General features: G+C 36.4%; 2 pseudogenes; both read left to right on the top strand.

The window, feature by feature from the left end:
- Window positions 1–6,667: 6,667 nt before the first annotated feature.
- LOC120113991 lies at window positions 6,668–7,596 on the top strand (annotated as a pseudogene).
- A 7,974-nt stretch (window positions 7,597–15,570) lies between these two features.
- LOC120113989 lies at window positions 15,571–17,286 on the top strand (annotated as a pseudogene).
- Window positions 17,287–18,539: the final 1,253 nt, after the last annotated feature.

The following is an 18,539-nucleotide window of genomic DNA, read 5'->3' as shown; positions in this document are numbered from 1 at the left end:
CTCTCGAGGAATGATAGGGGGGCCTCTTCAACGATAGGAATGGACTCTTGAGGGATGACAGGCGAGTCGGGCTTCTTCTTGCGGTGTCTTCGCACTATTGGGGTGTACGGAGACTTAATAGCACGTGCACGCTGTCTGATGCGTGAACTCCGTCGTGCAAGCATAACCCGACGTAAAGCATCCACTCTATCGGGCCGCTAAATAATTAAATACAAAAATCAGTAAATAAACAGACATGCTATTTAAACAGTGAAAACAAAGACAAATATGTTTCAAACTTGCATTGTATTCACCCAAGTCATTATTCTATCATAGTTCACAAAATGCATCAGATAACAAAGAAAAATATGTTTCAAACTAATACCCTGAAGTTAGTATTTGTCTTTGTTTTGTCTATTGGTTGAAGTAATGCAATCCATTCAAGTTTCAATTTGCAGAAGAAGAAATAGTTTACTTTCGCAACACGAAACTTAAAATCGCAACGCGAAATGAGAATCGCAACGAGAAACCAAAATCGCAACGCGAAACCAAAATCGCAACGCGAAATGAAAATCGCAACGACAGAATCGCAATGCGAAATGAAAATCGCAACGAGAGAATCGCAACGCGAAATGAAAATCGCAATGCGATTTTGGTTTCGCGTTGCGATTTTGTCGTTGCGATTTTGGTTTCGCATTGCGATTCTGTCGTTGCGATTTTCATTTCGCGTTGCGATTTTGGTTTCGCGTTGCGATTTTGGTTTCGCGTTGCGATTTTAAGTTTCGTGTTGCGAAAGTAAACTATTTCTTCTTCTGCAAATTGAAACTTGAATGGATTGCATTACTTCAACCAATAGACAAAACAAAGACAAATACTGACTTCAGGGTATTAGTTTAGCAGAATTGGTAGCAACCGAACAAATTTACTTTCAACCAAAAGACAAAATAAAGACAAATACTATTTCACAGTGTTAAAGAATACACAGTTTAGCAGAATTGGCAGCAACCGAATAAATTTACTAAGCAATCTAAGTGAAATGGCTAATCTAAGTGAAATTACGAGTAAATTTATCATCAAGTTAAATATGGAATATCTTAAACTTACCTCGTTGCGTAGAGTATGAACCTCATTCTGCAACGATACTATCATCTCACGTAGAGCGGCAACCTCACCACGTAAAGTTGACACCTCCACACGCCATGCACCATCGTTATCGCGTAGAGTACCGATCTCCTCACGCAAGGCATTGACCTCATCACGTAACTCCCTTGACTCATCCCGTAGAGGTGGAGGTGGAGAACAGGGAGATAGGAGTCGTGGCATCTTTGCCGGTCGCCTATCATGAGGTGATGGTGGAGAAGAGGCTCGATGATGTGACGGATAGGTGATGGCTCTCGTTCTAGAGGTGTATAGTCGGGTCGATCGGGTGATGGCTCTAGGTGAGGTGATGGCTCTCGAATTGGAGGAAGTGGATGCTGCTCATCATCCGTGCCATCAAAAAAACTCTGACTAGCTTGCCACCAATCAGTGGCAAGCTCTTCCTCCGTGGGTGTCAGTCTTTGTAATGGAATTTTGGCCTCCTAACAATATAAAAACTCAAACAAAGTTAAACGTCTACTATTAATAACTTGTTTATATATTATATGAAAGTATTTGTGTTAACTTACATTATTTATTGTCGCATATGGTATTAAGTCTTCCCAATCCAACAGATTTTTCCTCTTCCAGGAAATAGCCCTGGGAATATCATTTGACGTTTTTATTGCATATGTATGCATGCTGGGGAAAGCCTCGAATATCCAAATCTACAAACAATATAATAACAAAATTAGTAATTGTTAAATAATTAATTATAATTTTAGAAACATTATATATAAATTCTTACCTTAAAGGCCCAAACAAAGCCTGACAAAGTGTATTTCGACCCATCGCCACGCAAACTTTTGCGGTCATCAAATGCAGTAGACAACTTAGTCCAAGTAGCTTTCCATATACGAACCCCACGGAAACAGATTCCATGCATTCAGGTCCTCTACCAATATTAGCTCCCGAGGAATAGGTTGTGCCTCTCTGCCTAAAAAGTCGGCATACAAAGTAGTAGAAGGCATACTCGGACAACATCGACGTCATCCATCCGAGTGAAACCTCTTTCTTATTAAACAATTTCTTCAGGTCGTCGACGTGTAGGTTCGGCTTCTTCATTGACTCATCAGGAAAACCCGGGATAACCATGATGGGCGGGCGATATGACGAGTGTACCGGCCTACATCATCGTGTCCGAATCGTAGACCAGTGATTAAGCAGAACTCCTTCCCCAAACAAGTATACGCTGGTGGAAAATGAAACCATATCTCTTCCTCACCACGTTGTATACTGTCGGGTAGATTTGATGTCATGGTCTGAAGCCACAATGGGTCAATTAGCATCTCCACCCGTATGCTGTACTCTCAGCCATGGCCCGAAGCAGGTTTCCTCAAACAATTGTCTTGTGCAGGTGAAAGCTTCGAGCAATTGTATGGCTAGGCTAACTTTATTCCTTAATGTCAATGAAGCCGAAAAAAATTTCTACAAAAACAATAAACATACCAAGTTAGATATACCAAAAACTACACTGGAAGATATACCAAAAACAATAACATAAAAGTAGTAGTTTATTCTTGAAACTAAATTTGCAACACTGTTTTGTCTTTTGGTTGAAATGAAAATCGCAACGAGAGATGGACTATCGCAACGAGAGAAATGAAAATCGCAACGAGAGAATCGCAACGCGAAATGAAAATCGCAACGAGAGAATCGCAACGCGAAATGAAATCGCAATGCGATTTTGGTTTCGCGTTGCGATTCTCTCGTTGCGATTTTCATTTCGCGTTGCGATTCTCTCGTTGCGATTTTCATTTCTCTCGTGCAGATAGTCATTTCGCGTTGCGATTTTCATTTCTCTCGTTGCGACTCTTCTGCAAATTGAAACTTGAATGGATGCATTACTTTCAACCAAAGACAGAACAAAGACAAAGAAAAATACTAACTTGAAAAATCGCAATGAGAGAATAGCAACGCGAAATGAAAATCAGTTTCAATATGAAAACCTACAATAATGCAAAAATTTCAAATAAAAATAATTAAAAAACTAACCCTCGGAGGTTGATTTTCAATTTCTGAATATGTGAGGGATTTCTGACCGTGAATGTTGTGAGGATTTCGCCGGAGATGGGGACGGAAATCTTCGGAGATGGGGACGGATTTCGCCGTAGAGAGTGAGAGATAGAGATGGGACTGAGTTTGTGATTTTAGGTTTTAGGTTATGAGTTGCGATTACGGGATTTTGTCTTAATATTCGTTTTTGTAATTTGAAAAAAATACGCGTACGATTATAATGGCGCTTTAAAAATCGCGTTGCGATTTACGGATACGCTTTGCGATTTAACGTATTGTCGTTGCGATTTACGGATACCGTTGCGATTTACGGATACCATTGCTATTTACGGATACGCGTTGCGATTTACGGATACACGTTGCGGTTTACGGATACGCGTTGCGATTTATGTGTTCGCGTTTGCGATTTTCATATTCGCGTTGCGATTCTGGAAAATCGCAATGCGAATTTGTACTATCGCATTGCGATTTTCAAGAATCGCGTTGCGATTTTGGAAACTGATTTGCGATTCTGGGGATCGCGTTGCGATTTTTATTTCGCGTTGCGATTTTGTTGGTCATTTTGGCAAATCCAAAAAAAGTTGGTTAAAATCGTATATTATAAGGCATTTTTGGTCACTGAGGCGATTTTCTCTTTAGATTTTTGTGTCATTAATGTAATAATTATTTTGCTTTATTATTGTATTCAACTTCAAATCTATAAAACTCAAATTAAACCTTCAATATTATTTCTAGCATGATTTATAATCTCTACTATCTGATCAATTAGAATTGAGATATATTATCTTTCTCCTTCTTAATCTTGAAACTCGAAAGAAAACTCTATGATATAAAAGTTTTAGGGGGTTAAGAGGAAAATTTCAGGGGCGTTTTTACTAAAAAACAACATTTAAAGACTTAATAGTCTAGTGATATCAAAGAGTGAAATTTAAAAGTTTAATGATAAAATCGATTTTTTTAAGTTGAGTGACCAAAACAAAAATACGCTGAAAGGTAAGTGACTAAACATAGAAATTATCTTGTTTATATGCCATACTTAAACTACGCCTATCCAAATCCATAATTGAAGAAAATTATGAAATCGAAAATTGGTAGTTTACTCTTAATTTCCATGCTAAAAACTGAACTTGACCAGTCTAGGAAAAGCACGATCATTTTCATTCACCAAAATTGAACACAAAAAATCACAACCCCCCACTCCCACCACACACACACACACACAAAATGTAAGACCTTAACCAATCAATGAAGGGATACCTTTCATTGCTTATCCTCAATTTCCATCTTTTTTTATGGATAATCTGCCAATATAATATCTATTTAGTCCTACAGATTCTGAAAATAAGTTGTGAGAGAGATGAAAAAAGGATCAATGGGATTTTTTGCAAGCTTCTTTGCTGTTAATCCCATTGAGCAACAGTGTGGTAAAAGCAGCCCTTCCTGAGAGCAAAACGAATGGTACGGCCTATGATGAAACAATCGGTGGATTCATTGAAGACCAAGAAGAAGAATTGTTATTCGGCATGGAGCAGAGGATTCTTGTTTCACCTCCAAATTATCTTTCTTATAAAGGGTTGGAGAAACCGCCAGTCTGCAATGCAAATATCTACGGGAATTGCATAAAGCCTATTGGTAAGACTTATCGGCCATGCACTGTTTATACTCGATGCAAACGAGGAGTCAAATAAATTTCTGGCCAAAGACATAGAGACACGATGTTTTATTTTTCGTTGTTGATGTTACTGTTGTTGGAAGAATGTTATTTTCTTCCGTCTGTGACAAGGTTTAAGAATGTACCACGTATATGTGTGAAAAACCAGAGAAATAATAAATCTGATATATATGAACTCTAAAGACAGATCCAGTGTCTCTAAGGAACATTGTAACATTACTGCGTACTGTTGATTGATTCTTTAACCTAAAATTCTGGGAAAGCAAGAGAGAGAGAGGGTATAATAACCAACCACTGTCCCTTACCAGAGAATGAAGTTTACAACTAACAGTATCTTTAGGGAACTACAAACACTTTTTGAAGCCATCCTATGGAAACTTAGCAAAAGCCAATCAAGTTTAATTGACTTTGTTAAGGGTCTAAAAAATGACATAACAATGGTGCAATGGCCAAAGATGACAATTTACCAGTTGTTTTCATTAGAAGACCTACATAGTTATCACTTTTTTTAGAATTTGATCAATTTCGTTGGTCTCTCCAGCCCTATAATTGCTTCCAAGTTAGTGTTCCCTATAACCCTTAATTAATCATCACCCCAAAAAAGAGGGAAGATTTTGAATTCAGCTCATGCAATGCTCACTTTTATTGTGTACGTGTTTATTCCTCATCTTCTAAATCTCCGCCACTACTAGTACTATGGGTGGCGAATCAGCAGCCTACACACCAACTGATTATATTCTCCTCAGTTGTGGTGCTCCATCATCATTTCCAAACCAGAAGATGGCCGGAAATGGGTCACTGATGAGGGTCCAACTTTTCCACCTTAAATTCCAACAACACTTCATTCACATCCAAAGCCTCCAGGCATGATCAATCTGTTACTCAAGTTCCTTACATGACTGCTAGAGTTTTTTCGTGATAAATTCACTTATAGCTTTCCGGTATCAGCTGGCCTTAAATTTCTCCGATTGTATTTCTATCCCGTAGATACTCTGGCTTTGATGCAACTGTTTCATTCTTCTCTGTTATCGCCAATGATTACGTACTACAAGATTTCAGTGCCTATTTAACCATTTCTGCGGAAGATGACGGGAAAGCATAGTTGTTCAAAGAATTTAATTGTTGCCGTCTCAGAAACGGTAAACTATATGTCACCTTTTTGCCATCACCACACTCTTTGGCCTTTGTAAACGGTATTGAAGTCGTTTCCATGCGAACAACATGTACGAGAACCAAAAGCAAAATTCAGTAACCTTTGTAAATGATGCTACCGCAATGGGTATTCCTGACGCCACAACTTTTGAAACTGTTTGTCGTCTAAACGTCGGGGGAGCAACCATGGCATACGTTGGGTGATCAGGCATGTTTCGAACTTGGTACTACGATTCACCTATATCATTGGAGCTGCAACAGGAGTTGTTACTAGTTTGTCTAACATGAAGTCAAATACAAAGAAGAAACCCCGGCTTATACTGCTCCCGCTATGTTCACACCACGTCAAGAACAATGGGCGTGGACCCATATATCAATATGAACTACAATCTCACATGGAACTTATATATCGATCCTGGCTTCAACTATCTCCTTAGGCTCCATTTTGTGAGACAAACTACAAGTAACAGAGGAAGGCCAACGCGTCTTTGAAATATTCATGACAATAAAACTGCCGAGTCTGGTGCCGATGTGATACATTAGAGTGGCGGTAATAACATTCCGGTGTATAGAGACTACACTTTTTTTGTTCCAAGTGAAGGTCAAAGTAAGCAATTCTATGGCTATCGTTACACCCTGCCATAGATGTTGGTTCAAAGTTCGTTGATGCAATCCTAAACGGTTTAGAGATTTTTAGACTCAACAAATCAGATGGTAGTCTTGCGGTCCAATCCGGAACCTGGTTCAAGTCTTGCGGTGCCAAAACCTGAGAACATGAAAAAAAGGAAGGGCAAAACAATTTCGCATCATATCAGACCATCATTGGAGCTGCCCTGGGGCTGCACAGCAACAATATCACTTTCCCTTGTAGCTTTCTTGATTTTCTCGAGGAAAAAAAACACTCTTATTACGAAAGCAAGTCCATGGAAAGAAGAAGCTTCATCATTACCGGACCAACTATGCCAGTGCTTTACTTTAGTAAAATCCAATCAGCAACCAACGACTTTGATGATGCTTTCGTCGTAGGGCGCGGTGGATATGGTAATGTTTACAAGGGTTTGCATCGAGAGGATAAAATGTGAAGTAGCAATCAGAGGTTAGCCTCGATGTCCCAACAAGGAGCACCTGAGTTTTGGACAGAAATCCAACTGCTTTCTCAACTTCGACACAGGCATCTAGTCTCTAATCGGCTATTGCGACGATAACAATGAGATGATACTTGTCTATGAGTATATGACCAATGGAACTCTCCGTGATCATCTCTATACACTGAAAAAGCTCATCTGCCCGGAAAAAGACACTCGAATTTTAATTGGTGCAGCCCATGGGTTAGATTACCTTCATTCAGGAGCAGCTCGCAGAGTCACATCGGGATGTGAAGAGCTCCAAAATTTTATTGGATGAAATATGCGGCTAAAGTCTCTAATTTTGGCTTGTCTAAAATGAGTCCATTTAGCAAGACAGATGTTCCACTTACAACAGTGGTAAAGGGCACTCTCGGCTACATGGATCCTGAATATTACAGGCGCCTACAATTAACCGAGAAATCCGATGTCTACTTTTTCGGTGTGGTTCTATTTGAAGTGTTGTTTGTAGAGCGGCAGTTGATTCAAATTTTGAATATTCGCAGATCAGTTTAGTACATATTAATGACACTACCCAACAGAGATTGAAAAGAGATTATTAAATTCACAGCAAATTATCCAAGCAACCAAAGGCTTCAACAAACCTTAACATTATACGGAGAGATATTTCATGGCCTTTCACCTTCCGCAGGAACGGGTGTAAGTCCCGCAATTTTGTTGCGTAACCGGGCGGTTGGGGTTCGGAAGGCAGCTATCATAAGGATTTCCTCTGCCACAATTTGCTGCTGGCCGACCGGCATTGCCGGGTTTCTGGTCACACTTCCGCCACCTTGAAGGATCCTACCAAAATGCGAATCCATCAGAAACACCACTCGATGTCGTCAGCGATTATGGAGGTGGTGCTGTTGGTTTCTACTAAACCAGCTCTGGAGGGATTCATTGAATTGTAGCATACCACCACTAAATTGCAAGAGAGACATTCTTTCTTCATTTTGGCTTCAGGTTTTACCCCCGACTTTATTCTCTCTCAGACGTGTTAATAAATAACGCAACTCAAACGCGTCTTTTTAAGGTGGTGGCCGGTGGGATATTGTTTATATATAGCTGAAATAAGAATGGTTCTTCGGACTATTCATGCAAATTGCAACTAAACCATAACTGTCAACTGTTTGCTAGCAAGTGGAACTTTAAATCATGGTTTTAAAATAATGAAAACCAATACCCACATCCTTCTCATTGCCTGCACGTTCTACATTTTTAACTACATATGTAAACTTGTACACATTGGCCGTGTTCGTGTGTATATATATATAGCAAATAATATTAGGTAAGAATGAATGCATTTTTCAATCATTTAATTATAATTAAAATGAGTTGATAGAATTTAAATAGGGATGAACGTATTATTATATTTTTATGTTTTTAAAATTTGATGAAATGATATAATTTTATCGGTGTTTAAGATTTTAATTTTGAGATCATTATAATAAATCAATTCAATATATATATATATATATATATCAACAATTTTTTATTGTATATGTGATAGAATTTTAATTATATTACAGGAGTTAGAATATTATCATGTGTTTTTAATGTATATTTAAATGTGTTGATATATGAAGTTGGAGTCTGTGTTTACGGACAATTTATCTTGTTAATAATATATAGAGGTCGTAATGATTTATAATCTATTTAAAATTAAAATTAATTAATCTAAATTAAATATTTTATTTATAATCTATTTAAAAAGTATATTTATTGATTTAAGTTTTTAAAATAACGACATATGTTCTCGCCAACATTAACATGCAAGTATTTACAAGAAAAATCAGAAAGAAAAAAGTATATAAAAAAAGGTAAGTAGACCAAGAAATAAAAAAGCATAAATAAAATATCCAAAAATAATGGACTAGCTAAAGCGATCGCCACCGTTAAGTGAGCATCAACGACGAAGAGCTACGAAAATACATACAATCTTTATTTAGTGTACAATACATAAGCAGTAGCTAAAGAGAACCATATATAGTCTGGAAAATCCTACTTGCATGCGCGATTGTAAATTGATGACTTACAGTTTTCGTCTTTTTTGTGAACATTCGGAGGAGGAAGGCAGCTTTGATAGGGTTTCCCTCTACTGCACTTGGTCACAGCAGTTTCTTCGGCTATGAGAGCACCGGGACTGACGTACGACTCGCCTTGGTCGGCGAGCATCCTTTCGATGTTGGAGCTATATAAGAACTCAAACTCCATGTTATCAGCGATGGTGGTGACGTTTTCAAGGCCATGGAAGTAATGTTTCAGCTCTGAAACACTTTTTGATTCCGATGGGATTGTAATATTGAGCAGAATCATGAAGGTAGTCAACAGGATTCCGAGAGACAAATCTTTCCTGATTGAATTTTCCATGTCTCCTTGATCTATGATACCCCATTTCTTTAATGTCAATTCTGTGATTTATAAGGGAAAAAGAAAAATCTAGTGGTCAGAGTTGGTGTAGTTAGTGTGGATATATATAGAAGAACAATTAATTTTTCCGACGCCACTATCTCAATTGCTTTCCACGTTTGAAGTTCAACCCATTTTATTTATTATTTATACAATGTCTAAGTGCTCTACTCGTCATCAACTTAAAATAAAAAACATAAAATGTTTAATATAATATATTTAAATTTTTTCTTTAGTTATTGACAACGCACACACTCAAAAATATAATTGTTTGAATTTAGGACCTCTAGATAGAACAATGATCTCCTTAACTACTGAGACCATTTAATAAATTCAATAATATCGGATAAATATCGAATAATTAGTGCTACCAAATTTGAAGGGCAAATGATGAATGTAATGCTTGAATAGGACATAAATGGAATGAAGGGGGTTACATTTTTAACTTGTTTATGTAATTTAGTCGTGTTAAAGGTTTCTCCACTTTGATAATGGTCATTAATGCTGGGTAGTAGGTGGTTTGATCAATATAGGGAAGACTAACAATAATAATTTAAAAAGTTTATTTGCCTCTTTAATTTATGAATAGTAGTATTATTAACTACTAAAGATAAGAGCATGAAACATTGCAAGAGAAAGTGAAACAATGGCACAAAGCTGAGAATTATGACAATATTAACATTGTCGACACTCGTTTTTTTGTCCTGTTTTTATATTATTACTATTATTACTGTTATTATTATTATTATTATTATTATTGCAGGATTCAAAATAATTGGGCCCAAATTACAACAGATTCAACCAGTCCAGAGCCCCAAAATACAAGTCTCAACCAGACAAGCCCAACCCCAAGACCCATTTGAGGCCCATAACCGATCCAAGCCCAAAGGGAAACCCTAAACTCATTTAGGGTTTCTGATAAGGTTTCCAGAACCCTTCAGGCGCCGCCTTCCACGAGAGCCATCGGATCTGGACCAATCCAACGGACCAGATCGAGCCTCTATCAACCGCCTCTCTCCACCAGTCGGCTGCCACCGTCGCTGTCACCGATCAGGGTCCCTGCAGTGCCAGAAGCATAGATCAGAACATCACTGAACAACCGAGTACCAAGACATACACAAACATTTGGACTTCAGTGTAGTCACGAGATTTACAGAAGAAATCAAAAACAAATGTAATCAGGGCTTATAAATACCCGAATCATAAACATTGTAAGGGGAACTCTGAAATCAAAAAGCAATAAGAGAAGCAGAATCAAAACTTTCGAGGTATATTTTTATTTTATTTGTTTTCACAGTTTCGAATAAAATTATATATATAAAAAATAAATCTCTTGCATGCAAACGAAATCAAAGCCTAAGAGGGAGTGTAGTTACCTGAGTCAGAGGGAAGTCGATACGTCTTCGCTGGTCGCCGGAGGTGAGGAAGTCGAAAGGTTCAATGACCTTTTTGGGTTTGTTAAAGGGAGTTTTAGGTAGTTTTACCCCTAGATCTAGGTTAGGAATAGTGGGATGAGCGTTTTGAGGAGTTTTGGTTGAGTTTAGGAGGTCCGACCACCGTGTAGGGTGGCCGAGTGGTGTTCAGGCGACGGTCGGGGAAACGTATGGTGGTGGTGAGTGACCGGCCAAGTGTTTTGAGAGAGAGCTCTCAATTTTTTTTTCTTAGTTTTGTATTAAATGAAAAAAAAGCTAAAAAGTTGTATATATAGGAATAGTTTCGGGCTAAATTTCTTCATAAATCCCTCTACGTTTAACCTGTTTACAAAAAGGTCACTTGTAAGGACTGAAATAAATTTATCCATTTTTAAGCATGCCTTAATTTTTTTGTTTAATATCGTTTTTGTCCCTAGGTGAAGTTTGTACCTTTATCTTTCGGGCCCTTAATTCTTGTCTCTTTAAATTTATTCATCCTATATTTACGTTATTATTTTGTCAATTTTAAATTTTACTCATTTATTTTCAAAACATGCATTCTTTGTATACGAGGTGCCTTGTATTAAATACCACAATTTTATTCATGCATAATATTTGGGTTTATTGTAGATTTTAATGCACATATTATGGGTTCTTTCTATTTTTGAAACAATTTCACCTTTATTACGGTGAATTAATTTTAAAGCTAAGGTTTTTCCTTATATATATGTATAAGTTGATCTTATATTATATTATATTACCTAAATTATTTATGACCTATTTTTTACATATTAGGTAACTTTCGTACCATATATATATATATATATTATACTACAATGGAAAATGGCAATATTTTTAAACACATGCAAAAAATGAAAAATTATATATTTTATTTACCATGTTTCACGAATGTTGTGATATATATGTATTTTATTAAACCTTTCCATGTTAAGTATAATGTCATATTTCATTTATTAATACCACATGTATTATCTTCTATATATATATATTATTTACAATAAATATGTTTGTTTGAGGTCTTTAAATCTTAGTTAGTTTGATTTACGCAAAAATAGCATGTTACTTAACTTAATTCTTACATGTTTTTATAAGCTTGCTTATTTGTACATATAGGTCTAGATGTAATTCATTTTTTATTATCTTGTATGATATCTTCATAAGCATCACTTGACTTGCATCTAAATAAATTGACTAAGGAATATTCGATCATTTAATATTGTAGTAAAGTAATTGTCTTAACGTATAAGAAAGTTACTTTCGATAATTTTAAAACGAGAGTTTATCCTGTTAAGTGACACTAATTAAATTGAATCCATTTTTAAAAATTTGGGGATTGAGAAAAAGATCGTATTCTTTTAATTAAATTCATCGAAAAAAGACAGTTAGATCGAATCTATGGTCTCGTCTCAAGATATTTAATTAATTGAATATCCTTATTCTCATTAAATATTGATAAAATAAATAATTAATCAATTGCTTGATAGGCTTTTTAACATATTTTACTTTTGCATGTGTTTTCAAAAGGTTTTCAAAAATAATGTTCGATCAAAAATAATTAAATATTATTGTTTTCTCTTTAAAAATTATTTTGGGCGTTATTATTTAGAAATTTAGAATGAAAATTTAATATTTTTTATTTCGATTGGATTAAGAATTGATTGTTTCAAGGTATGATAGATCGGTTCTTCTCGATAGGAAATAATTAAATATTATTATTTTTCATCCAAAATTTCGAAAAATGTTATTTTAGGGGATCTTAAATTAAATTAGACTCGAACTTGTAAATTTCATTGCAAAGACAATTAATTAATCGACTAAGTACCGATTTAGGGTGTTGTGGGGTGCTAATACTTCCCTACGCGTAACCGACTCTCGAACTCAAATTTTGGTAACGCATACCCCAAGTTTGTCTTTTTAATAAAAATTAATATTTTATTAAAATAACAAAATATTTTTGGGTGCCCAATCACACCCTAATCAACGATTGCTGGTGAATCAATTTCATTTTCAAAACGGGACCATCCTTTCTCCCGGAAAAAGACTGTTTTCGACAAACATTGCGAGCCCACAGGGATACCCAGACATTGATTCTCAAGTATGGAAAAATTCAACTTTGGATGGTAAATTATATTTTATTCATCCAACTTTTAGCACATTTCTTTCTTGGTCAATTAACTTTTAAAATATTCTCTTGACCTAAACTTTAATCTTCTCCACCGTGGTTTGATATATTTTAGATTTTTGTGTCATTAATGTAATAATTTTTTGCTTTATTATTGTATTCAACTTCAAATCTATAAAACTCAAATTAAACCTTCAATATTATTTCTAGCATGATTTATAATATCAATTAGAATTGAGATATATTATCTTTCTCCTTCTTAATCTTGAAACTCGAAAGAAAACTCTATGATATAAAAGTTTTAGGGGGTTAAGAGGAAAATTTCAGGGGTGTTTTTACTAAAAAAACAACATTTAAAGACTTAATAGTCTAGTGATATCAAAGAGTGAAAGTTTAATGATTTAAAATCGATTTTTTTAAGTTGAGTGACCAAAACAAAAATACGCTGAAAGGTAAGTGACTAAACATTGAAATTATCTTGTTTATATGCCATACTTAAACTACGCCTATCCAAATCCATAATTGAAGAAAATTATGCAATCGAAAATTGGTAGTTTACTCTTAATTTCCATGCTAAAAACTGAACTTGACCCAGTCAAGGAAAAGCACGATCATTTTCATTCACCAAATTGAACACAAAAAATCACAACCCCCCACTCCCACCACACACACACACACAAAATGTAAGACCTTAACCAATCAATGAAGGGATACCTTTCATTGCTTATCCTCAATTTCCATCTTTTTTTTATGGATAATCTGCCAATATAATATCTATTTAGTCCTACAGATTCGGAAAATAAGTTGTGAGAGAGATGAAAAAAGGATCAATGGGATTTTTTGCAAGCTTCTTTGCTGTTAATCCCATTGAGCAACAGTGGTAAAAGCAGCCCTTCCTGAGAGCAAAACGAATGGTACGGCCTATGATGAAACAATCGGTGGATTCATTGAAGACCAAGAAGAAGAATTGTTATTCGGCATGGAGCAGAGGATTCTTGTTTCGCCTCCAAATTATCTTTCTTATAAAGGGTTGGAGAAACCGCCAGTCTGCAATGCAAATATCTACGGGAATTGCATAAAGCCTATTGGTAAGACTTATCGGACATGCACTGTTTATACTCGATGCAAACGAGAGTCAAATAAATTTCTGGCCAAAAGACATAGAGACACGATGTTTTTTTTTCGTTGTTGATGTTACTGTTGTTTGGAAGAATGTTATTTCTTCCGTCTGTGACAAGGTTAAGAATGTACCACGTATATGGTGTGAAAAACCAGAGAAATAAATCTGATATATATGAACTCTAAGACAGATCCAGTGTCTCTAAGGAACATTGTAACATTACTGCGTACTGTTGATTGATTCTTTAACCTAAAATTCTGGAAAGCAAAGAGAGAGAGAGTATAATAACCAACCACTGTCCCTTACCAGAGAATGAAGTTTACAACTAACAGTATCTTTAGGGAACTACAAACACTTTCATTTGAGAGCTATATGAAGTTTACAACTATCCAATGGAATGTAAGCAATTCGAATATGAACTAAGCAAATGCAAGCAAGTCTCCATCGCCTTATCATCAAAAACAATTTATTGGAATTAGCAGATCGAACTTGTGGTGTAATATAAAAGATATCACTTGAGTCCTGATTGATATTAGATATCGATTTTAAATTTGAGCAATAATCAGATTAAAAATATGAGATCAAAACTCAGCTTTCAGAAAATTTCCGCGAAACACATGATTGAATGAGTCACCGGGACAGGGGTCCCAAGCTTCCATCCCTTTTATGTTTTGGAACTTTGAAGCCATCCTATGGAAACTTAGCAAAAGCCAAATCAAGTTTAATCGACTTTGTTAAGGGTCTAAGAAAAAATGACACAACAATGGTGCAATGGCCAAAGATGACAATTTACCAGTTGTTTTCATTAGAAGACCTACATAGTTATCACTTTTTTTAGAATTTGATCAATTTCGTTGGTCTCTCCAGCCCTATAATTGCTTCCAAGTTAGTGTTCCCTATAACCCTTAATTAATCATCCCCCAAAAAAGAGGGAAGATTTGAATTCAGTCTCGTGCAATGCTCACTTTTATTGTGTACGTGTTTTTTCTCATCTTCTAAATCTCCGCCACTACTAGTACTATGGGTGGCGAATCAGCAGCCTACACACCAACTGATTATATTCTCCTCAGTTGTGGTGCTCCATCATCATTCCAAAACCAGAAGATGGCCGGAAATGGTCACTGATGAAGGGTCCAACTTTTCCACCTTAAATTCCAACAACACTTCATTCACATCCAAAGCCTCCAGGCATGATCAATCTTACTCAAGTTCCTTACATGACTGCTAGAGTTTTCGTGATAAATTCACTTATAGCTTTCCGGTATCAGCTGGCCTTAAATTTCTCCGATTGTATTTCTATCCCGTTAGATACTCTGGCTTTGATGCAACTGTTTCATTCTTCTCTGTTATCGCCAATGATTACGTACTACAAGATTTCAGTGCCTATTTAACCATTTCTGCGGAAGATGACGGGAAAGCATAGTTGTTCAAAGAATTTAATTGTTGCCGTCTCAGAAACCGGTAAACTATATGTCACCTTTTTGCCATCACCACACTCTTTGGCCTTTGTAAACGGTATTGAAGTCGTTTCCATGCGAAACAACATGTACGAGAACCAAAAGCAAAATTCAGTAACCTTTGTAAATGATGCTACCGCAATGGGTATTCCTGACGCCACAACTTTTGAAACTGTTTGTCGTCTAAACGTCGGGGGAGCAACCATGGCATACGTTGGTGATTCAGGCATGTTTCGAACTTGGTACTACGATTCACCCTATATCATTGGAGCTGCAACAGGAGTTGTTACTAGTTGGTCTAACATGAAAGTCAAATACAAAGAAGAAACCCCGGCTTATACTGCTCCCGCTATTGTTCACACCACGTCAAGAACAATGGGCGTGGACCCATATATCAATATGAACTACAATCTCACATGGAACTTATATATCGATCCTGGCTTCAACTATCTCCTTAGGCTCCATTTCTGTGAGACACAACTACAAGTAACAGAGGAAGGCCAACGCGTCTTTGAAATATTCATGGACAATAAAACTGCCGAGTCTGGTGCCGATGTGATACATTAGAGTGGCGGTAATAACATTCCGGTGTATAGAGACTACACTTTTTTGTTCCAAGTGAAGGTCAAAGTAAGCAAATTCTATGGCTATCGTTACACCCTGCCATAGATGTTGGTTCAAAGTTCGTTGATGCAATCCTAACGGTTTAGAGATTTTTAGACTCAATCAGATGGTAGTCTTGCGGTGCCAAATCCGGAACCTGGTTCAAGTCTTGCGGTGCCAAAACCTAGAACATGAAAAAAAAGGAAGGGCAAACAATTTCGCATCATATCAAGACCATCATTGGAGCTGCCCTGGGCTGCACAGCAACAATATCACTTTCCCTTGTAGCTTTCTTGATTTTCTCGAGGAAAAAACAACTCTTATTACGAAAGCAAGTCCATGGAAAGAAAAAGCTTCATCATTACCGGACCAACTATGCCAGTGCTTTACTTTAGTAAAAATCCAATCAGCAACCAACGACTTTGATGATGCTTTCGTCGTAGGGCGCGGTGGATATGGTAATGTTTACAAGGGTTGCATCGAGAGGATAAATGTGAAGTAGCAATCAAGAGGTTAGCCTCGATGTCCCAACAAGGAGCACCTGAGTTTTGGACAGAAATCCAACTGCTTTCTCAACTTCGACACAGGCATCTAGTGTCTCTAATCGGCTATTGCGACGATAACAATGAGATGATACTTGTCTATGAGTATGACCAATGGAACTCTCCGTGATCATCTCTATAACACTGAAAAAGCTCATCTGTCCCGGAAAAAGACACTCGAATTTTAATTGGTGCAGCCCATGGGTTAGATTACCTTCATTCAGGAGCAGCTCGCAGAGTCATACATCGGGATGTGAAGAGCTCCAAAATTTTATTGGATGAGAAATATGCGGCTAAAGTCTCTAATTTTGGCTTGTCTAAAATGAGTCCATTTAGCAAGACAGATGTTCCACTTACAACAGTGGTAAAGGGCACTCTCGGCTACATGGATCCTGAATATTACAGGCGCCTACAATTAACCGAGAAATCCGATGTCTACTTTTTCGGTGTGGTTCTATTTGAAGTGTTTTTGGTAGAGCGGCAGTTGATTCAAATTTTGAATATTCGCAGATCAGTTTAGTACATATTAATGACACTACCCAACAGAGATTGAAAAGAGATTATTAAATTCACAGCAAATTATCCAAGCAACCAAAGGCTTCAACAAACCTTAACATTATACGGAGAGATATTTCATGGCCTTTCACCTTCCGCAGGAACGGGTGTAAGTCCCGCAATTTTGTTGCGTAACCGGGCGGTTGGGGTTCGGAAGGCAGCTATCATAAGGATTTCCTCTGCCACAATTTGCTGCTGGCCGACCGGCATTGCCGGTGTTTCTGGTCACACTTCCGCCACCTTGAAGGATCCTACCAAAATGCGAATCCATCAGAAACACCAACTCGATGTCGTCAGCGATTATGGAGGTGGTGCTGTTGGTTTCTACTAAACCAGCTCTGGAGGGATTCATTGAATTGTAGCATACCACCACTAAAATTGCAAGAGAGAGACATTCTTTCTTCATTTTGGCTTCAGGTTTTACCCCCGACTTTATTCTCTCTCAGACGTGTTAATAAATAACGCAACTCAAACGCGTCTTTTTAAGGTGGTGGCCGGTGGGATATTGTTTATATATAGCTGAAATAAGAATGGTTCTTCGGACTATTCATGCAAATTGCAACTAAACCATAACTGTCAACTGTTTGCTAGCAAGTGGAACTTTAAATCATGGTTTTAAAATAATGAAAACCAATACCCACATCCTTCTCATTGCCTGCACGTTCTACATTTTTAACTACATATGTAAACTTGTACACATTGGCCGTGTTCGTGTGTATATATATATAGCAAATAATATTAGGTAAGAATGAATGCATTTTTCAATCATTTAATTATAATTAAAATGAGTTGATAGAATTTAAATAGGGATGAACGTATTATTATATTTTTATGTTTTTAAAATTTGATGAAATATATTTTATCGGTGTTTAAGATTTTAATTTTTGAGATCATTATAATATAAATCAATTACATATATATATATATATATCAACAATTTTTTATTGTATATGTGATAGAATTTTAATTATATTACAGGAGTTAGAATATTATCATGTGTTTTTAATGTATATTTAAATGTGTTGATATATGAAGTTGGAGTCTGTGTTTACGGACAATTTATCTTGTTAATATAATATAGAGGGTCGTAATGATTTATAATCTATTTAAAATTTAAAATTAATTAATCTAAATTAAATATTTTATTTATAATCTATTTAAAAAGTATATTTATTGATTTAAGTTTTTAAAATAACGACATATGTTCTCGCCAACATT

The sequence above is a fragment of the Hibiscus syriacus genome, unplaced genomic scaffold (assembly GCF_006381635.1).
Source record: "Hibiscus syriacus cultivar Baekdansim isolate YM2019G1 unplaced genomic scaffold, ASM638163v2 tig00110214_pilon, whole genome shotgun sequence".
NCBI classification, from domain to species: Eukaryota; Viridiplantae; Streptophyta; class Magnoliopsida; order Malvales; family Malvaceae; genus Hibiscus; species Hibiscus syriacus.
The sequence above is the reverse complement of the archived record's forward strand: the minus strand, read 5'-3'. Positions and strand labels throughout refer to the sequence as shown.